The 24,146-nt window shown below is 32.4% G+C and overlaps 1 long non-coding RNA gene across 1 annotated transcript; it reads right to left on the reverse strand.

The window, feature by feature from the left end:
* Positions 1-23,552, reverse strand: LOC134254440 (uncharacterized). Its single transcript, XR_009989318.1, has 4 exons — positions 23,441-23,552; positions 605-680; positions 356-457; positions 1-123 (listed from the first exon to the last, which is right to left on the reverse strand). It is a non-coding gene; the product is annotated as an uncharacterized LOC134254440 (long non-coding RNA).
* Between the last annotated feature and the right edge of the window lie 594 nt (positions 23,553-24,146).

Here is a 24,146-nt window from a genome sequence, read left to right on the forward strand (position 1 = left end):
ATTAAAAATGATGTTTATTATAATACACATTTGATTCACAGTAAACATTCATGGATCTATCTTCATCGACAGCATGCATTGTATGACCTTAACAAAGCATTTCGTTTGCGCCGCTTTCCATATCTGTAATGATGTTTTAAAATTCTTAATGGAAGGAAGAAAAAATGAGCATATATATTCGACAAGAAATAAAAATCCTTTTCTGATTGACTTCTTTTCAATTTCTTATCCGTTATTAAATTTACCCTTTTTTATTTCGGGGGATACTAATTTTTTTAAAATGTTTCTAAGTTCAACTAACGATCCCATCATTTATTGCATTATATGGTATATATTCATATATTTTTTTACTTACAGAATGAGATCCTTGTATCGACAATTTATATGAGCACATGTATTCCCTGCCTTGGCCAGTAAAGCAGGTAATGTTAAGTCTGCTACATATCTTTTATCATATCTTAAAACAAGAAAAAAAAATGATTAAAAACTGCGTTATTCCTGAACAGTTTTGATGATTACATATCATTATACGGTTTTTAAATTCCTTAACTATGAATATAATGGTTGATTTTTTTTAAAATTGAGAATAAAAATTCTTGAATACCTAGGGATCCATGCAGTATGAATTCTGACGAAAAGGAGAAAGAAAACAAAACACACGTGGATACTAGGGTACATCCCTGAAAAACAAAATGTCAATCAGTAAAATAAATTGTAGCAGATGTATCACATTTACTGACACCAAGAGTACACAACGTTTAGTTATTAACTGCATAAAATGATATCAGGTGTTTACACCCATGTTAAGAGGTAATTAAAAGAAAAAGTTGAACAGGAGAAGGTTTTCATTTCATAGCTATAGTTCATATAACATAAAGTGCACGGTGTGGACGAAAAATTGGTTTAAAGGGACATGGACTTCTTGTAGTTATGTTCCCCAAACGAAGTTGGGGAACATATTGTTTTTACTCTGTTTCTTATTATTATTAGGTCTTTCCACCTTTCTGTGGAAAGACCTCTTGAAATGCTTCTGTTTTTTATTATTCTATTTCTCACCTTATGTTTTGACACCGTTAGACTTATCGAAAAACTTTATAGTTCATGATACTGGATATTTAAAGTTATTCCGAAAAATGACCCCCCATGTTTTAACTTGGACCCCTTATGCAGTTATTGCCCCTTTCACCGTTAAGCTTGTTATCGCTACTCCTCCGAAACCGTAAACCGTAGAGATTTAAAACCTTCACCATTGTCTTCAACTAATTTAGGAGGATTTTCAATCTATTCATTGCGAAAGTTTTCTTTGACCCCTTCAATGAGTAACTGCCCCTGAAAGTTTATAAATTTTATAAAAAACTAAAAATTTTCAAAACGAGAAGTCGTAGAGACATGAAACCAACTGCATCAGTTTCATTGACCTTTGGCCTTTAAATTCATTTCAAGGTCAAAGGTCAAGGTCATTCCAAATATGAGGAATAAATTTCTTTTAATAGCTCCTATATCCTTAAACATATAATATCTATCTCCTGTCTGTAATATGCACTCTTCATACTCTTTTGAAGATTCCATTCTTGTCCCCTAAGATTGACCCTTTTAAAAGTTATTGCCCCTTGTGTGAAAAACCTTGTTATCGCTACTCCTCCGAAACCATAGACACTATAAGCATCAAATTTTCACAAATGTCTTAAGGGTCTTTAGGCCTAAATTCATCGTATAAGTGCGAAAGGATCTGATGACTCCTTATATGAATTATTGCCCTTTAACATCTTTGTACTTACTATTAAACCTTATTACTTGAAAAGTATAAGTCGTAGAGGCATGGGGTCAATTGCATTTTGACCCTTGACCTTTGACCTTGAAGATTTTTAAGGTCAAAGGTCAAGGTCACTTCATTTTTTTTTTAAATTTTTTATTTCTTCTTTATTTATCCTTTTAAGAAAAATTTTGTTTTCTTATTCATTGAATTTAATTTTAAGGAGTCAGATATAAAACAGAATTGAAATTCAAAGAAGGTGGAAAGACCTCTTATTGTTCTTTGAACAATAAGTCTCCTAGTTATTAAGGTCTTCCGTTTCAGACGGAAGACCTTATAGTGATTCTACTGTTTTTTCTTTTTAAGGTCTTCCGTTTCAGACGGAAGACCTTATAGTGATTCTACTGTTTCTTCTTTTTCTTTTTCTTTTTCTTCTTATTTTTTTTTTCCCTTTTTGTTTTTAACGATTTCTCAGAGATGCCGGGATAGATTCTCGTGAAATTTTCAGAGGTGAGAGAGAGTAAAAATATCTTTCAAATGCAGTTTTCAGTTTTTCAAAATTCACTTCCGGTCGTCAGATATTTCCGATTTCCGCTTTTTTCAATAAAAGTTTTGTCCGAGTCATATCTCAGAATCGGTAAGAGATTATGACACCAAACTTATATGAATAATAGATCTTGATAAGTAGGCAAAACCAATCGGGTTAAGATCGTCCGCCGTCACTTCCAATCATCACAGGAAGTGATCAAAGAAATCGAAAATTTGAAATTTTTCTTTTTTGAAAGTCTTTTGCATCACGTTATAGCATTTTATTTGTAGTTTCGAAATATGTCAGTCCCACCGGAAACAAAAACGACAACTTCCGGTTTTAAGAGAAAAACTGCATATTTTCAGTATTTTTCTCTCCCTTAAATATTTTTTATACATGAGGTATTTGTTATGATTTATGGATATGTTATTGAGACTGCAAATGTCTACAGTAACGTCAAACATCTTTGTAAAATTCACTTCCGGCCGCGTGATTTCCTGTCCCCAAAATGAGAAGTTATCATAGCTAGATGTCGTAAATGGTGAGAGATTAAGACACCAAACTTAATCAAGTGATATATCGTGATGAGTAGGCAAAACCCGTTAGACAAAGATCGTCCGCCGTCACTTCCGGTCGTCACAGGAAGTGATCGAAGAAATCGAAAATTTCAACTTTTCTTTAATGAAACTTTTTTTTGCATCACATTTTAGCATCTTATTTGTAGTTTCGAAATGTATCAGTCCCAACGGAAACAAAAATGTCAACTTCCGGTTAAAAGAGAAAAACTACATAATTTGAGTATTTTTCTTTCCCATAAATATTTCTTATAGTTAAATGTTATTCAGACTGCAAATGTCTACAGTAATGTCTAATATCTCAGTAAAATTCACTTCCGGTCGCGTGACTTCCTCTCCTCAAAATCAGAAGTTATCATTGCTACACTGTAGATCTCGTTAACGGTAAGAGATTAAGACACTTAACTAATAGGGATGGTAGACTTTGATGAGTAGACAAATCCTTTGAGTTTAAGATCGTCCGCCGTCACTTCCGGTTGTCCCAGGAAGTGATCAAATAAATCAAAATTTTAGACTTTTCTTTATGGAATCTTTCTTAGTATTACCTTATAGCATCTTACTAGTAGTTTCGAAATATGTCGGTCCCATTGGAAACAAAAACGACAACTTCCGGTCATGAGAGAAAAACTGCATAAATTGAGTTTCTTACTATCCCATAAATATCTTTTATAAAAAGACTATTTGAAATGATTTTGGGACATGTTATTCAGACTGCAAATGTCTAGAGAAACCTCAAAATGAACCCTTTGACCCTTACTCAAAAAGTAATAAAGAAATATTCATTACCTTTATCTAGATTCAGCTTCAAGGTGATTATCTCAAGTTTACCTCTCTCTCTCTCTCTCTCTCTCTCTCTCTCTCTCTCTCTCTCTCTCTCTCTGATGACCTTGACCTTGATAAATGAAATTGTACTTTGGCCCCAAAGGTCACGATCAAGCTTACGGTCGTGGAGGTATTTGCAACTCTTACTCTAACAAATGCTTATAAAATATCCCCGCCCTTCTCTAAAAAAAAAAACAACAAAACAATCAGCAGCAACGTAGAGAAAATGTCTTCAAGCCAAACGGCACGAAATATTGACATGAGATTCAGAATAAAAGCAAGAAGAGACCCGAAAGAAATTGTCCTGAGAGTTTTAAGGTGAGTCTCTAAACTATAATGAAATTGTAGTGAATATCGGCAAAATCTGCATTTTTTTTTTCTGTCTGAAATTTAGTTTTTGCTGAGCATAAACATTAATTAAAGCTCGCATCGGCTATTGCTACCATTGTTGTTAATATCATTCGATTCTTCTGCTCTATTACGACATTTTAATACCAAGTATTCTTGCTTTCTTAGGTGTATTGAATTTATTTCAATTTTATTTAGATTTAAATATGAATCGACCGAATCTTGGAAATGGCGATTTTTCATATCAATTAAATTTCCACGCAATTTAGATAGGTTAAATCAATTGCAGTTACCCCGCTTGATACGATATGGTGTTGAAAAAATGCCCATGACTCACTCACTGTTTTTCCGGGATTTTCAATTTCCTCTGCAACTGACCACGTGTATTACTTTCGCTTTTACAACTCTGTATATGCTAGGTGTCATTGCTTCACTGCAAATGTGTCCCATAATTATTCTAATCATTTTCCTACATACAATATCACATCAAACAGCCAATACCTTAGTTTTTTAAGAAATTTGACCGGAAACTATTTCTTTCACTTCGAAACTATTTCCTTCAACCTTAAAATAATAAGCTTACAAAATACCTTAAATGTTGTGGAATTTGGTGGTTCAGTGGTTAGCATGTCCGACTCTCATATTAATGGTTTTCGGATTGAGCCTAGATGGAGGAATTTTTTTTTTTTTTTTTTTTTTTTTTTTTTTTCATTTTTTTTTTTTTTTTTTAAATAGAAAAATATCCTTCTTACAGATAAATAGAGAAGAACGGAAGACCTTATTTGTTGCTGTAGCAACAAGAGTTTCTAGTTATTATTATTTTTTTCCCCTTTTCTTTTTTTGACGATTTCTCAGAGATGACTGGATGGATTCTCATGAAATTTTCAGGGATGATAGAGAGTAAAAATATCTCTCAAATGCAGTTTTCAGTTTTTCAAAATTCACTTCCGGTCGTCAGCTATGTCCGATTTCCGCTTTTTCAAAAAAAATTTGTCCCAGTCATATCTCAGAAACGGTCAGAGATGAAGACACCAGACTTATATGAGTAATAGATCTTGATAAGTAGGCAAAACCATTTGGGTTAACACAGTCCGCCGTCACTTCCGGTCGTCACAGGAAGTGATCAAAGAAATCGAAAATTTCAACTTTTCTTTTATGAAACTTTTTTTGCATCACATTATAGCATCTTATTTGTAGTTTCGAAATATATCAGTCCCACCGGAAACAAAAACGACAACTTCCGGTTATGAGAGAAAACCTGCATATTATCAGTATTTTTCTTTCCCATAAATATTTTTTATAGATAAAGTATTTGTAATGATTTTTGGATATGTTATTTAAACTGCAAATGACTACAGTTACGGCAAATATCTTTGTAAAATTCACTTCCGGTTGCGTGATTTCCTGTCCTCAAAATGAGAAGTTATCATAGCTAGATCTCGTAAACGATAAGAGATAAAGACACCAAACTTATATTAGTGGTAGATCTTGATAAGTAGGCAAATTCTGTTGGGATAATATCGTCCGCCGTCACTTCCGGTCGTCACAGGAAGTGATCCAAAAATCAAATTTTTTAACTTTTCTTGCGTGAAACATTTTTTGCATCACATTATAACATCTTATTTGTATTTTTGAAATATATCAGTCCCACCGGAAACTAAAATGACAACTTCCGGTTATAAGATAAAAACTTCATAATTTTTCTTTCCCATAAATATTTTTCATACATAAAGTATTTGTAGTGATTTTTAGATATGTTATATAGACTGCTTATGTTTACAGTAACCTCAAATATCTTTGTAAAATTCACTTCCGGTCGCGTGATTTTTTGTCTTCAATATGAGAAGTTATCACAAAGAGATCTCGGAAACGGTAATAGATGGACACGCCAAACTTGAATGAGTAATAGATCTTGATAAGTAAAGAAACTCATAAGGGTTAAGATTGTTCGCCGTCATTTCCGGTCGTCACAGGAAGTGATCAAAGAAATCAAAAATTTCAGCTTTTCTTTTTCGAATACTTCTGGGCATCACATTTTTGCATCTTATTGGTTGTTCTGATATATGTCCGTCCCACCAGAAACAAAAACGGCAACTTCCGGTTATGAGAGAGAAACTGCATAAATTGAGTATCATACTATCCCATAAATATCTTTTATAGAAAGAGTATTTGAAATGATTTTAGAACATGTAATTCAGACTGCAAATGTCTAGAGTAACTACAAATATCTGTTAAAAATTGATTTCCGATCTCATGATTTCCTATCCTCAAACTGAGTAGTTAACATAGCCAGATCTTGGTTATGGTAACACATCAAGACACTTAACTTATATGAATAATAAACCTTGAAGAGTGAACAACAGATATAGGGATAAATGTCTCCGCCGTCACTTCCGGTCGTCACAGGATGTGATTTGAAAAATCGAAAATTCCAACTTTTTTCTTTCCAATTTTTTTTTTCATTTCTTTATTGCATCTAATTAGTAGTTTTGAAATATGTCAGCTTCACCAAAAAAAAAAAAAATAAAAACAACGAAAACTTCCACTTATAAGAAATAAAACAACACCAAAGGTCAAAAGGTCAAGGTCATTGGAAAAGTATTGCTTACATATGCCACATAAGCTTGACCTTTGAGTTTGATGTTTGACCTTGACCCTTACCCAAGAGTTATTTTTTTATATTTAGCTTGACACAGCTTCAAGTGTAAAAGTCGAGTTTAAAAGGTTTTTGAAAGACCTTTGACCTCGAAAAATGACCTTGACCTTTGACCGCATTGACCCAAAGGTCACAATCAAGCTTGAGTCCGTGGGGATGTTTACATCTCTCACTTTAACAAATGCTTACATACCCCCCCCTTTTTTCTTCTTTTTTTTTAAATCAGTAGTACAGTTCAAACGACGCCACAGATCGACATGAAATTTAAGGACTGCAGTAGAAGACACATCAAAGAAAGTGTCCTGAGTTTTTAACAGTGAGTCTCTGAAGTATATAATGAAATTCTACTGAGTATCGGCAACAACTACATTTTTTTCTGTCTGAAATTTAGGTGCTGATGAGCATGAAAATTAATTAAAGCTTGTATTGGGTATTTCTTCACTTGTTGTCAATAACATTCGATTCTCCTGCTCAAATACGAAATTTTAATACCAAGTATTCTTGATCTTCTTTGTATGTAGAGTTTATTTCAATTTTATTTACATTGAATATTAATTGAATGAATCTAGGAAATAGCGATTTTTCCCTACCAAATCAATTTCTACGCAATTTAGATAGCTTAGATAAAGTGCAGTTACCTCGCTTTGAACAGCGTGGTGTAGAGAAAATGTCCATGACTCACAACTGTATGAGATGTTTTGACCTATGACCTTGAAGAGTAGGTCAAGGTCATTGGAAAACTAGAGAAATTGTCGATTTAAGCCTAAAATCCAAATGACCTTGACCTTTGACCTTGACCCCTTACTCATAAAGTAATAAAGAAATATTCATTACCTTTATCTAGATTCAGCTTCAAGTGTTAATCTCAAGTATATCTCTCTCTCTTTTTTGGATGACCTTGACCTTGATAAATGACCCCCTATTGATCCAAAGGTCACAATCAAGTTTAATGTCGTTGAATTATTTGCAACTCTTCCTCTAACAAATGCTTATATCCCCCACCCCCCTCCTTTCTTAAAAAAAAAAATCAACAGCAGTATAGAGAAAATGTCTACAAGTCAAACGACACGATATATCGACATAAGATTTGGAGTAAAAGCAAGAAAAGACCTTAAAGAAAGTGTCCTGAGAGTTTTAAGGTGAGTCTCTAAAATATAATGAAATTCTAGTGAAAATCGGCAAAATCTGCATTTTTTTTTTCTGTCTGAAATTTTGTATTGCTGAGCATAAAAATTAATTAAAGCCAGTACTGGCTATTTCTGCAATTTTTGTTAATATCATTCGATTCTCCTGCTCTATTACGACATTTTAATACCAAGTACTCTTGCTTTCTTTAGTGTATGGAATTTATTTCAATTTTATTTGGATTTAATATTAATAGAATGAATCTTGATTTCATTTGAAATTTGATTTTCTTTTTCTAGAATAACACAATCCCACGAAATAGCGACTTTCAGCATAGTAAAAAGAATTACACGTTTCTTCCCTGTGTTTCCCATCTAGAATTACATGTTTGGAATTTTATTTATACTACTTACATTGAATTTCATGCCTATTTCGGTCAGGAATGTTAAAACCCGAACCCGATTCTGTTTTCCTTTTCCATAATTACAAACTGCCTTGCATCTCTCGCTCATGTTTCTCACATGCTCTTAAATAATTTATCGCCATTCATTTCAAACATAAAACAACTCAAATCGGATATTTTCAAACATCTCTTTAATACATGTATAATGCACATATGATGCAGGTACACATGGGACATTTCACAAGGTTTCCACTTACGCTTCCGTCTTGATGCGCAGATCAAATGCATGTTATTCATATTATTAGGTATATCGTAATTTTAATCAGACCCTACCCCTTACGTATTAACTCGAAAACAATCTCATTCAAGCTCATATATACACCTAGGAGCGTGTTACAATGTTTTGAACGTGCTCTCTTTGCGTGATCAATGAAATCGGGGTTGTCCCCGAGTCGACTCGTATAATCCAGGAAGTCTATTTAGAGTATATTTATACCAACTGCGAGCCCGATCTAAAATCCTAGTAGAGAAATGAGAATTTTGCTGTTTTATTTATTTTCTTGCTTTTTTTCTACTTTTTTCAGCCCAAATGATATTGAAATACTTAAAAAGGTGGAAAGGCCGATAATTGTTCACTGAACAATTAGGCTACTAGTTTATTATATGTCTGTCTTTTTTAAAATAGAAAAAAAAACATCCTGCATACAGATAAATAGAGGAGAACGGAAGACCTTCTTTGTTGCTGTAGCAACAAGAGTTTCTAGTTATTATTATTTTTCTTCTTCTTCTTCCTGGGTACTTTTTTGTCGGGAATGATCTTGTAAACTGTTCGTCCGAGGTAGGTAAAACCTTTTTAGGGTAAGTAGACATGTTATGCAGATTTGCGGAATCAAGGTCATTTTACGTGCTCGTGCTTGCAAGAGCGCGCACATGCAACACTTGAAATAACCAATATAATAGATATAGTTGGAACTTTTCTATTTTTTGATAAAATGCTTTGAAACTCATAATGTAAGGATACATTAGTAGTATAGACAAGATGGCATGGTCAAAATAGCAAGATCTCACGCGCATGCACGTGCGCTTCGCTCTGATTGGCTGAAACTAAAGTCTCAATATCTTTCTTGTTTCTTGTCATAATCTTTTGAAATTTTGAACATGGTCCTACATTATGAAGATCTACAGCATGATATATTAAAATTTTAATAAAAGCATGCGCATGCGCGCGTGCTGTAATCTGATTGGCTAAAACTTTAAATGGCTATATCTCCTTTGAAATTTAAAACATAGTCATGCATTACGATATCCTAAAATATGATATAGAATATATTCATGAAATCACGCGCATGCACGTGTGCTGCAATCTGATTGGCTGAAACTTCAAATGGCTATAACTCTCTTGTTTTTCAACCAAACAGGATGGGATTTAGAACTTGGATAAATATAAGGGACTCCTACAAGAAGGTGTAGTCATTATGCACGTGCTTGCACGTGAAATGAGTAAAATAAAAAGTACATTCGAATGAGTGCATTTTTTAATACTTTTGGATTAAATGCTATGATATTATTAAAATTTTAGATAGTGTAGACAAGATAATATGGTCGTTACGCACATGAACACGCGTGCAATGCCTATTTTTTAAAATATATTTTGTATTTTTCTTGGAAGACCTTGATTAAGTCTAAATTCCATAAAGTATTTCTTATTTAATAGAGATAACAGGGAAAATGGAAACCAAAAGGGAGTTGGGGAGAGTTTGGGGAACATCTGTAACGGTCCCCGTTACAATTAGCACTAGTTTTATCTAATTTTTATCTATCTGTTGAACTAATTTTTAATTTAGCTATCTGTTTTCGTCTGTCGTCGTATGTCGTTCGTAAACTTTTGAACATTTTTCTTCTCTGGAGCCACTGAACCAATTTTAACCATGAATTCTTTGAAAACCTTTTCCATTGCTCCTTAGTATTATGCCATGATCTTAGTATATATATTTATGATGAAGAAAGGTGCATTTAGTAAAATGGTCAATTTTATGTTCCCTGGGTCAAGGGTATCGGGAGGGGGAGGGGATGGGGTTCACAGTACATAGTCTGAAGATAGAGTAATGCTTTGAAATCTGCTCTGTGGTATTAACCAACCATTTATTATGAAAAAAAAATTATGATAAAAATTTCCAAAATTTTGAAATATGTGGCCCCACTTGCACTGTCACTTGCAAAACGGAAGTGACCTAATTTGAATTTGCTTCGATTTTGAATGTTGCCCTTTGCGAAAGGATACTCCGCTTTGCAGTGCCCTTGTTCAAGTTATACCGTGGGCATGCATTCTTTTTATTTCTAAGATGTGGAAAAGAAATGGAGAAAACGATGTATTTTTTTGTATTTCATTTTCCACTTTATATGTATTTTATTTGCATTGTATTTCAATTGGTATAACCTCTATCTAAAGAGGAAAAGATATATATCACAGTAAATATTATCCGAAATAATAAGCTTAGCGGAATGAGTTTATTCAAATCGCGCAAAATCATTCTTAAGATTTGTATAACATTATCAATAATTCGTCTAGACAAAAAATGGTCAAATACTGATGATATCGAAATTAAATACTCTATGAATCAATGTGAGCAACTAGGCTTAGACTATAATGTTCACTCCAAGTCTATTTCGTGACGAAAGATGAGAAAGGAAAGTCATCAAATGAATTCAGTAATTTCAATTTCAATGCAATAATAATTGATGACAGATTCAAATGTTCTTGGATAATAAACAAACGGTATTCAAACTTGAAAGCCATTTGAAACAATACAAGTTTAGCAGAGCAAGCATGGTCCAACATAAGCAAGGAAATATGACGATTGAAAGTTAAAATCTTCCCATTAAGCAGCAAGTTTGATTGTTAGATTACTATATATTTTTATGAATTACTGCATATGGACGACAAAAGCTGAAAACTAAAAGGTATAGATTCAAAAGTATTCAACTCTTGGCCCCCGGGGCAAGGCCACACTATGGAATTCAGGTTTTACATTAAAATATATCGTTTTTTTTGGGGGGGGGTCTCCCCAAGAGTCGCTGGACGTATAATACATGAAACAAAGAAGCATCCTGGTGTAGTGCGGATTCGATTATTCTTTATTGTTCAAGTCATGGCCCCCGTGAGAATGTAGGTTGGGGGCGAGAGACAGTAGGGACTTAAAGTTTCACTTTAAAATAGACATATAAGAAATATATCTGAAAATCTTCTCAGGAACCACAGGACTTTATAATTTAAGCTTAAACTAATATCGAAGCTTCCTGAGATGGGCTAGTTATTGTAGCTTGTTTAAACTATGACCCTGTGCATATATATCAGACGGGGCAATAATAAGTACCGTATTATCCCTATTTACCGCCCCTGCCCCTATAAGCACCCCCTTGGTCTTTTCCTATTGTTGTGAAATAAGGGCCCCCTGTACACTGTTGAAGAGAGTGAATTGAAATTAAGCTTGTTATTGTGTAACTCGTATGTAAAGTTTTCCTGAGAGGGAAAGATTTTTAGAACGACCTAATCATTATGTATTACTTACATAGCAAAGTTATACAATTTTTAGTCGTTCTCCGACCCCCCCCCCTTTTTTTTGCAATTTTCTAAGCGCCCGGGGCGGTAAGTAGGGATTCTTATATAGAGAGAAAATCAAATCTTAGAATACACTAAAGAGCAGATCCGTGATGTATCATAATAATGTGGAAGCTAAAGAGGTAATGTAGATTATTTTCACTTCGGTGACTCTATGTCTGTTTACGTATAGCTGGGATAGGACTATAACCTCCAAATTATTTTTTCATGGGATGTTATCTCATCCGGTCGATAAATATGTAAACTTCAAATCCACAAGTGTTTTTTGGTAAAAAGAAATATTCTACCTTCCTTACCATTTATTTATGAAGAGTGAGAATACAAACATTTTTAACACAGATGGCCTTTTTTTGCGAATGTGTTAATACATGAAGCTATATTAAGCGGATCTTAGTTGTTGAAACCAGAGCAACACTTTTGATCATGACCCTTGGGAGTTGGACATTCATTTGAGAGAATTCAATCTTCGCCATAAGCGGCCATACGGGGGCACCAGTGCCTTGTTTCGCTCTGTGACTTTCCATGTCAAATTACTGAATCCTGAAGACATTCAAAATTTTAAGTATTCCTGTATAATTTACAAGTTTGCAAAATAATATTTTAATCCTTTGTTACGAAATGCAAACTTACAGGTATACCCTAAAGAGAACAAGAAATAAATTAATTTTGATATTTTATGTTTTACGTATGTGTGTAATTACATCTTGCGTAATACTTACATAATTATAAGTACAAAAGCCAATTAAACGTTGTTGCTTGTGGGCGGTTAATCTTGTATATGAGATGCAATTTATAAGAAAATGTCAGCGCTCTAATTTTTCTTTGAAAAAAAAATTATATACAGACGAATTCATATACTGTCACGGAAGTCTGTCATTAATAAGACTATAATTGCTCTTTGCAATTGGTTGAACATGATTTTAACTACATACATACAGTGTAAATTTTATATAGACTTTCTTTTAAAGATATGTATGCCGTATTGGTGTTTTATTTTTAAAGAAATAAATACATGTATATATGGTGTCTCATCAAGTCATATATGTTATATACTTTCTGCAAGTAAGACAATTCCACTCCATCACTTTAAAAATTATGAAATATTATTTGGTAAAAATTATTTTCTCTCCTAGTCGGATGTTAAACCGCCTCTCATTGAAATATTCATGATCACATGATCTCGCATGCTCACAGCAAACAATGGTCCAACCTCGTGAATGAGCCGAAAAGCAAACAAGACTCCAGTATTTAAACTCGATATATTTGTAAATTTGCAATGTAACTGGTTGAATTAGTTGTTGCTCAGTTATTTGTTACTAAAAATTTAATGTTCATGCATTTATAAAAAAAAAAACAAACAAGAAAAAAAGACTTAAGTTGTACGTTTTATTTTAATTACCGCTATAATAATTCTCATGTGCATTGATTGTAGAACGTGCATTGAGTAGCATATTTTATGTTTCGAAGTTGTACACGTTGTAAACATTGTCAATACGTGAGCACACCACAGAGTTGGTTGTTTTTTGTACCGAGGAATAGTCACGTGAAATAGACTTTTCACAGACAGTACAGCACGGGGAAACTAAACAAACGGACCTGTACAATGGAGTGGGAAAAACTGTAATTTTTATCATTGTAATCATTTGTATGTAAATGTAAGCATGGGATTAGTAGATAATAATGTACATAATGCATTAAGCGTGTAAAAGTCGTGGGAAAATGCATTACGTCTGTCCGAGAGCGATTAAAAAAAGACTAGCTTTTTCGAAAAACACATGTAGTATTTTTTGTAGTAACCCATTCAATGCAACTCATTGATCTGATTGGTCAATTTGTCAATCACATTGTTTCTTCACTGAACAGAGTTTCCTCGACCACATGATTCTCGCGCTTCTTTTCCTGCGCACATGCGCAGATCCAGCATAAACGTCAATTCTTCATAAATATGCATTAGAATATCGTGTTCTTTTCCCGACCAGTACTTTGTTAATACCGAATAATATTTCGTCGAATTTGCAAGAATGCTTTATATTTGATAGCTTATCATACTTCAGAAATTTTTATTTGGTTTCAGCTGTGCAAAAATACTGTTTAACACGGCATACATATCTTTAAATTTACGTGTTTATTCAAATTGTGACTATAATCAAAAGTCGCATGATTTATATCATACCGATCATCATAGAAATCGGTCGAACAAACGAATACAATCTATTTTAAGGTATACCTTTACTCAGATGACTAAAAGTTCCACTGATAAGAACAAAATCCCACCTATTGCACATTTTACACTTATGATCCTTGTGTTAAATTTCATTTTCAAATAACTAGGTCAATGACCTACTTTTCATGTAGTGGCCCCTAAGTATTTCTCGGGAAGTACACTATGACCAATTTTTTCTCCACTCACAAAATATTATAAGCAACAGAACTCTTTTAATAAAGAAATATTGAAAAATAATGGGTCAGCGTTGCTTCATCTAAAGAAACGGTTAGAGTTTGGGCCATAAACTTGATAATTATTACAGTCCGAATTTCCTCTGTCATATTTATATTTCCCCCCCCCCCATGTTTAATACGCGAGTTTCGAGATTGTAACTCTCCTACGATAGAGGCGCAAAAAGTATCCATTTCAGCATGGAGGTGGGACAGGTTGTTTCTGTATACATATGTGCATAAATAAATGAACGATATTTATGGCTTTTAAAATTTACTAAATGTTATAGAAAGATTGTAATGTTTAGCAGTGATGCATTTGATGATTTTATCAATCTCAACTATGTATATTTACAAATCTACTTTCAATTATAGGGTACTTGAAAACGAAAGAAACGTCGTAGTCTTTATCAAAAGCAACCGATTTTCTTGATTGTACAAACATTTTCTTAAAAGTTGATGGGTGTTTTGGAGTTATAATGAGGAAAAGAATCAATGTGTCATTTAGATTGCCGACGTGTAATGATCAGATGATTTGTACCGTATTTATTAGAGGTCCATATCTGTTCCCTCGTCTGAAAAGTCTCGCACCCACTGATATTTTCTTTTTTGTTACAATTTCTTTGCTTTAAAAAATTACGCCTTTACATTAATTTGGTTATTCTCGAGTTGTTAAGTACATCCTTACAATCATGTAGTTATGATAAACCAGTATATCGACGATGCAGTGTATCATATATACTAATAACTGTCCCACCTGTCTGTTTACACACCAACGAAATTCCCCTCCTCGACGAAAGAGCGCGCCAAGGGAGATAATCTCGAAACTTGCATATTGAATATTACAAAAATCTGACTGATAAGAACTCTAAATTATTTATAACCTTAGGTTATTCCTGGTGCCCTAACTTTCATGGTATTAATATTATATTGGGTCAATGATCAAATTATTGAGAAATGTTGTCTGGAATGGTTTTTGTTCATATTTTTGAATTTCTTTCTTTCGTGGCATTCAATTATTTGAAATAATTTATGAGCTTTAACACATATATTATTTGCAAAATGATGTATAAAAATACATTTAATCTTTATATTGTGATTAAATGAAAAATTGAAAATTTAGTCCGAATTTCCTCTGCATTACCATACATTGACTTGTTCTTGTATATTTTCTTCAAATAATAAAATATGAGATTTTTAAATTGATATTGAGTTAAAAATTGGTTATTTTATACATTAAGATCAATTTTTGATTTAACATATAATACTTTAGAAAATTTCCTGTCTGTTTTCCGAAACCTGAGTAAACGTCATCCTTAAGATGGTTCGATACTGAGCTTTTGAGCAGATTTTTGTCTGGACGATGATTTCTAACATTCTGCATCATTTTCAAGTTCTAATTTAAAATTTGGATTGAAATATATTGAATGTAAAAAAAAAGCGATTAAATTCCAGTTATTGGTATTTGATTTCGATGAACGGTGTTGCAATAGTTTCTAAATCAATGTAATTACCTCGAATGGAATTCCTAACCAAGGCTTCTATCGGTTATACCTAATATATAAGCCAAGTAAGGCAAAATTAAAACGTTATACCGAAGAAAATACGAGGTTAGAATTATTTTAAATACATTGACAAAGTAGTTCCTAGCGTCCATATGATTATAGCAAACTTATGTAAGCTCTTAGGATGGGTTGAATTTATTTATTTATTGCTTTTAAATTTCCAAACAATACATTATAATTCACCATGAAATAAATAGTCTAAGAGTATATTGCATTGGCAATAAAAATCCTGTATCGGTTATCTGGTTCCTATGAAAAAGGCCGTATTTCCCTAAAAAGTCATTGAAGCGGATTTAGTCTAGATATGTACCTCAATATTTACGAGCGCATGGGCGTCGGAAGCAAAAAAGTGGAAGTGTCTAATTGAAAGGGGGGGGGGGCTAACCAACAGAAAAAGATAAACTCCAATTTTCATTGCCTATATGATGTCTATCCTTGCAAAAAAGTGGGGGTTCCGACGCCTATGCAAGCGTTTAGGGAATAGTGCGGTTCATTAAAGTTAAGGGGGCTCTCTACAACGTCACAACATGGCGTACTTCCGTAAAAACGCCATTTTGATCCTAAATGATCAGATTCAAATTCACCTAACATCGATAAATCACTGAGTATAACACAACATGCGATATTGTGGATGAAATATACATTATATCACATCATCAATATGTAGTGCATTGCCCAATATGTATCCTTTCTTTAAAAATGAATTGTTTGTCAATTTATTCCATTTCTACTTATTTAATTATTAAATAATACATTTACAAATTATTAGAATAAGATTTTTAGGTGACAAAAAAAATGATATAAAACATGGCTTGTCCATATGCTAATTCATTATTACGTGTCAAAACGCCATACACTCAGATATTTCTTTCTTCAATAAGCATATATGCATATCCCCCCAAAATGCAAATCTGATCAGATAAGACATATGTATTATCTTCCTATCGACTAGAGGATACTCTGTTCACGATTGTATACACCAGAATGAATGGTTATACCCGGTGAAATTTCGCATGACCCAAACGTTTGATCAACATTGTCAGCTGTTTACAAGTATGGGAAACGTGTAGGTTTTAGACGAAGTGTGCATTTGGTTACAGGAATTTCTTTTACTGCTTCTGGCCACATGGGCCATTTACCATCTTAACTTGTTTTGTTATATATAGCACTGGATAACACATGCAAGTTGGATATAAACGGTAAGTAAATCTACCTTTCTCAATACCATGAATTCACTAAATACATGTCTTTGTCATTGACTGGAAACGCGATGATTTTCGCTTAAACTAATTGAAAAACAATACATCTGCAATACGAACTTCTTTCAATGTCCTTGCGTGACATTTGTTAATACTTGTGCAAGTAGAGTTTATTTGAAGTTTATATTAAAAAAAACAGTACCAAGATATCTGAGTCCATTCTTAAAGCGGATCTCTCACACCTGAATTTTTGTGATGTTTATAAATTTTTGACAGTTTTTTAATTTTTTTCAATTTCCTTTTTTCATTGTTTTACCCTCTGATATTATATATCTTTTCAGATATTAAAGAGGATCCAACCAGCTATTCTCAAAAAAATGCTGTTTTAGTTTTTCTTTTGATGTTGATTTTATTTTTAACTTTGTTGGTTATTATTTCAAAATTTTATAACACTAAACTTTAAAGAGAAAGAACTATATGCGGTATATTGCATGCACTTGCCCCCACTAAAGTCAAATTTTGAAAACTTCCTGAAATGTGCTGAATTCAATAAATTGTATGAGAAATATAAATTAACAGAAAATATAGTGTCAAAGCAGTGTATTCACAATTTTTGTTTTTATGACGTCATAAACTAGTCCGATTTTATATTCTTTTTTAGAAAGAGGACAAAATGGACAAAATTTCAACAATTTTAGCTTTAAAATTTATAGAGCGCAAGTTTGTTCAGGAACAATATTGACATATTTCATTGATATTATCATTCTACACCTTATATCAAAATATTGATCCTGAACACACATGCGCTCGGTGACTTTTACTCAAAATATCGACATAATATGTACATTTTTCTGTAAAATTCATAAAAAACTGAAATTTACGTCATGTTTGTGACGTCATTACGTACATATGGCGTCATTACTTATGAAAATATTCAGTGCTTTGAAGTCAGCATATACTCCCCTGTTTAAGAACTTAATTAAATATATCTCCATCAAAGTTTAATTTGGGGGGCAAATATTGGTTATTACCGAATAAAGTTCTTTAAAGCAATGGGCATTTAAAAAATTTGATATGAGGGATTTTAACAAAATATTTCAAATATTTCTAAAAAATAAATTTTAATACTTTGGAACCTTATTTTATCGGATATGGGGCCTATTATTAGAAACAAATGCATGCAACAAAAATCAGTTATACTTTACAGGTGTAGAGATCCTCCTTAAATCAGACACACAGAATTTTGTATCTTATAGTTGTCTTACTATGTGCCATCTACACTGAAATCTACGAACACTTCAGGAGTAGCATTTTTGAAAAACTGTCTCCAGACGGATAGATAGCTAGACAGGCAGACGAACCGACGACGGAAACCTATTAGATAAGCTTTTCTGGCCCCAGGATCATGAAACAGACATAGACTTCCGTCAAATTTTAATCGCCTGTAAAATGCTTATTAATTATTAAATAAATCTCTAAATTTGCAAAAAAATAAAAACTTCTGTAAAGCAATATTGATTGGTTATATATTGTTTAACGTCCCTCGCGAGAATTTTTCACTCATCTGGAGACGTCACCGTATGCCGGTGAAGGGCTTCAAATTTTGACCTTTACTCGGCACTCAGGGCCATTGAGCAGTGAGGGATCTTTATCGTGCCAACGCCTGCCGCTGACACGGGGCCTCGGTTTTTAAGGTCTCATCCGAAGGACCCGTAAAGCAATATTGAAAAAAAAATATATTCAAATTCCGGACTTCTACAAAATCTAAGCAAAACATAAAAAAAGTTGAATTTAGTTTATTATATGTTAAGTTATGAATGAAGAAAAACATTGAATAGTATTCACAATTTATGAGGAGGATTTAACAAAAGGTCTGTCAGAAAATAACTTTAATTTAAAAAAAAAAGGATGTACACTGACATGAAACTAAAAATCGTATTTATCGTTATTATTCTTTGTGTAAAATCAATCGTAAAAGTTAATACTTATTTATTTACATAGATAATGAAACAACTATAATTATACAAGTTTGCGTATTTTGAACATTTTCATACATAAGAAAAATATTGATGAAGTAGATCAAGTCTTCTTTATGTAGATATTATTGCACCATGTGATAAGGTCAAATAATGACCCTTGAAAAGCTTCATTTTGTTCACAAAAAGGAGGTACCACAAAGGTCTATAATAAGTACTCATCACGTTTCATGGGTCATGAATGTACTGTTAATTAACGTTTTTTCCAGAACGTGCTATTAAGGGATTAAGCTAGAACATTTGTACCCTGCCATGTACTTTGACAGAGCTCTGATAATTACATGTACGACGTTACACATCTCCATGAAATAAAGCAAATGACGATATCTAAATAAATAAATGCAAATTAATTTCTTTGTACTTTGTTGGGCTGGGTATTGACCCGAGATTTTGTATTGCGATATATTGCGATATTTTTTAACTGTATTGCGATATGTATTGCAATATTTTCAATGTAATTTAAATGACATTTTCTTACTATATTTACTTTAATTTACATGCAGAATATACATAACTATGATAAGGAACCAACACTAAAAAAAAAATCTTGTTCATTTCATTTAAGTTATGCTCTGAAATGTTCCCACAAAACAACTTCTTTCTTACTGTTTGGCTTATTAACTAACTTTCATAAGTCCACTTTTATATTTAATGACAAAATACAATGTTATTCGGCAATGTACTGCTAACATGTACACAAAAATCTGTTTCATGTTACAATATACTTCAGGTAAATTTAAAGGCATGCTTGTCTCAAGTCATGTAATTTGACAATAATTATACATGTATATTAAGATGACTGACCATGCACTTGGGTTTAATCGTAAGATTCTTGATTTAAGCTTTGTACTTCAGTATTATGTTATATTTATAATAACCGCGTGTCGCAATGGTTAGAGTGTCTGCTCTAGAGTCGCGAAGTAAGGAGTCAATCCATACGTCACGGGTTCGAATCCCACTTTCGGACGTAGAGACCGGTCATTCGGATGAGACCTTTAATTTAAACAATATTTTATTCACTGATGTAATCGTGAATAGGATTGGGCAGCAGGCGCAACCTATTTTAGCCCTCTCCCTAGGCAGGTCTTGCAGGCTGAAGGGCAGGACAAGTCGGCGCTATATAAACGTCATTGCCTCGCAGGGACATCAATCTTTATAAAAACAATTTTACCCGCTAAATACTGATATGATTTGACTCTTTTGTTGACTTTTTGGAGGATTTCTTATTTGCAGGTCTACACATAAAAAGGCGAATTTTAGAGTGACCGCAAGGAACTATTTGTGACGTTTGTTCCATCAAACTTATCACATACAATGTTTTATTTTCAAACTTTGCATATAATACGTGAAACTTAAATAAAAAATTCTTTTTTGCTTTGATAAGGTATGTGTTAAATACTTTCAATTTGTTGAACCCTTATCCTTTTTGTTCAGTATATAGTAAAGTATAGTACCCTCCGTGGCATCGATATACTAAAATCTTTTTAGATTGTATGTATTTTTTGAAATAATGAAAGAATTTCAGTTATCAACTGCAGGTTATCATTTTAATGTCTTCATGAATCACAACTGTAAAATAAAATCAAGGTTTTTCCAGAATTGATATGACAAGATTTAGCAAGGAGTACCTTGCCATGTACTTGAAAACGGCACTGATATTGACATTGTAACAATTCGCCATGAAAGTTAACAAATGACATTATCTAAATAAATAAATGCAAATTAATAATTTCTGTGATCTTTGAATATCAAAATAAAACATGTTATAAATTTGACAATATATTTATTAAATGAAAACCAATAACCATGTACTTCTTAATAAGCTATTATAATAAATTACTCAATGAAATTCCTCGTAAGCGCAGATAATTTATTTTTTTATCACTTCTGACAACAATTCTATTAATACATGTACATATAATGATTTCTACTAAAAATCAATCCGAAATCCAGCATTTTTGGAGCAAACGTAGAATGTTATACGCATCCTTTCTTTTTTCGTCAACAAATATTTAAATATTTCGATACATGTACTGCTACGTAAGAAATATTGTACTTCCATGGGTGCTGTTATTCGATTTCTTTTGAGGATAAATCCTATGTGGAAATTTTACCCATAAAGAATTTGTCAGTACATTTATTGGTAAACAAAACTTTAAAAAGCTTATTTGATGACTAGTATTTGTTATAAAAGACACTTTAAAAAAAAATCTGAAGAAAGAATTAAGCACAATTTTAACAGCTTTAGTTACAAGTATAGTTGAACAATGTCATATTTAATTGTTGATCAAGTTTACTACTATATTACATGTACTCCGGGTTTGTTGCCATGATGCTCTCAGTGGCGAACAGTCTTATCATTAGCTAAAACTAACACAAAGGTTTTGGTGAATAAACATTTTTACTATCTTAAAGTGTTTTCAATTATTTTTTACCGTGATTTTCAAGACCGCGTGGCACAACAGTAAGAGTGCCTGCTCTTACGTCGTAGGTTCAAAACCCACTGCAGGACTTCAGATTTAGGAATTGATCCTCAGGTCGCAGATTCATATACCACCGCGGAGTGTAGGGACCGTTCTTCGGATGAGACCCCTTGTCGCAGTCTGATACTAAAGGTGTGCTGGAACGATAAAGGTCCCTCAGTGCTAATTCACAGTGTGGAGCTCCCAGAAAAAGGTTCCTCACTGCTAAATTACCCGGAGTGCCTAGCTCTCAAAATTGCAGCCCACCACTGCCAAGTAGTCTCAATGAATATGAGTGAAAATTCTCGGATTTGGGACGTAAAAAAAAAAAAACCCAAATGTTTTAAATTAATATTTAAACGTTTTCTAAACGATAAAGAAGCACGTGGTAATATGACCGATTTACAGAAATTGAAACATAAGTTGAAAGTATTAATTTACGAATTAATGTAGAACATGTACTTAAACACACAACTTATCCAAGTTCAAAGAAAATCTATTTTTCACTATTCAGAATATTCTAAAATTTTTGTGAGGTATTTGGCCAACATACTTAATGGTAGTTATGAACTTGTCCCTTAATATTATACTTTCAGGAAAAATTAGTTGAATCTGATTTGTCGAGAAACGGTTGTGAAGGATCAGTTTTACCCGCTAAATAATGAAGCCACGCCCTTCAGCGTAGCAATAACCAACATTGCTTAACGACGGGTGATATTCCCCAAAAAAGTGACTGTGCAGAGATCCTCACTGTTTAGTGTTTAACGGCCCCGAGTGTCTTTTAAAAAAAGGTCTAAAATTTGCATCAAAGAGGTTTAATTAATATGTTCTTAAGTTTTTTTTTAAGAGTTACCTAACTCGTTATTGTTTGTAGTGTAATTTTGCTTATCTTCACAATGTCTTTTGACTCAATAAAATCCGAAAATGACTAATGGATAAACCATATCATTACATGAATGAAAACGAAGTTAAAAAATATGTTGGGGTCATCTTAGAAAGAAAACTTATTTCTAAAGAAGTCATTCTCGGTTTATGAGAAATTTCGATTTTTTTTATTTATAGTGCGTTGAATTTTCATACAAGTTGTACTCAAAGGAAAATGTAACGTGTTTATCTAGTATCAAGTTAACTATGATATCGAAGATATGTGTACTTTAAAAAGACTTAAGATTTATTACTTTAAAACTTGACATTGTGTACAAATTGCTTGATTTTAAATTATGTATTACTTTGGTAGTTGAGTATATCTGCATTAAAATATATCGTATCATTTCTAAAAGATTTCTTTATGAATAAAATTGGCTTTATTTTTGATCGACTATCCGTTTAGTCTAATTAGATTATGATAAATCAGTAAGTGGAGGACCATTTGGTTCTGAAGGATTTAATGGGGGGATTAAAAAAATCGTAAGTGAAAAAATGCAAATTAAATTACATGTAATAAATAATAAATTTATCCTGTCTGGTACATTGCATCCCCCCTTTTCGGTATGATTTGTCTTTTTTTTCAGAAAAAATACGTTACCTGTTATTGATTACCTGAGCTATATACAATGCACTTAAAAATTTATTTTAAATTTTAATTAGTTTTATAATAATTTTTATATTTTATTATCATTATATTATTATCTAGGAACTTTGAATTTCATTTTGTTAGAACCCAAGAACTTTTTTATCCAAATATTAAATTTTCCCCATAAATTTTGAAATATTTGATGTTAAAAAAATTCTGAACTAAATAATTAAACAAATCATAAATATTTTAACCCGAAAAAATCTAGTTTTTCTTAATCTAATTCATAGATTGAATCTTTAAAATTCATTTCATTTTTTTTAAATGAACAACAATTAAATACGTGGTAGTAAAAATAGCAATTAATTATTTTTTAACATGTGTGTAAAATCTACTCACCGACTTTTTTGTCATGTAAAAAAAAATCACTTCAACCAGTTAACATAGGAAAGCTCTTCACTGTTTTAAAATGTATGGATGATATTATTAGCGTCACAAAGGGATGGTTATGAATTCGTCTGCCCAAACTTCCTAAACCACTGTCTAATGACACGATTTGAGACCACGATGCGCATTATATAACGTTGATTTTCCATTAGCTCAAGAACCTTTGGAAGTATTGGACATTAACCATAAGGCACTGTTGAAATCACAATAGGTTTCCCATTAGGTATTATCTTCTAGTCTATTTGGATAAAATTCATGAATATAAAATTTTAAAGGTTATGTCACCATAAGCACAGGGAAAAGAAAGGGTACTATTAAATAGGGTTCTATCAAATCTGACACTTTCAAAGAAAAAAATGTGTTGTAAATCCTAAAGTTATAATGTTAGTTTAAAGTAACGGTTCACTTAAGATTTGACAGAAATAAACATGTCAGACATTTAACATTTAAATATTCAAAATTGTTTTCCATTGGGATTGCTACCATTTCCAAGTTTATATATAGATTTCTTTTCGTAATTAATATACTCATAGATTCTAAGGATTATGTATTAAATTTTAAAGTTTTTTCACAGAATAAAAAGTAATTAAAAAAAATTTTTAATTTAAAACCAAACAATTACATTTTTATTAAGAAATGATCATCATGTACTTGATAA

The sequence above is a fragment of the Saccostrea cucullata genome, unplaced genomic scaffold (genome assembly GCF_032062105.1).
Source record: "Saccostrea cucullata isolate Sc308-1 unplaced genomic scaffold, CSIRO_AGI_Scuc_v1 ctg10702, whole genome shotgun sequence".
Classification (NCBI taxonomy): Eukaryota; Metazoa; Mollusca; class Bivalvia; order Ostreida; family Ostreidae; genus Saccostrea; species Saccostrea cuccullata.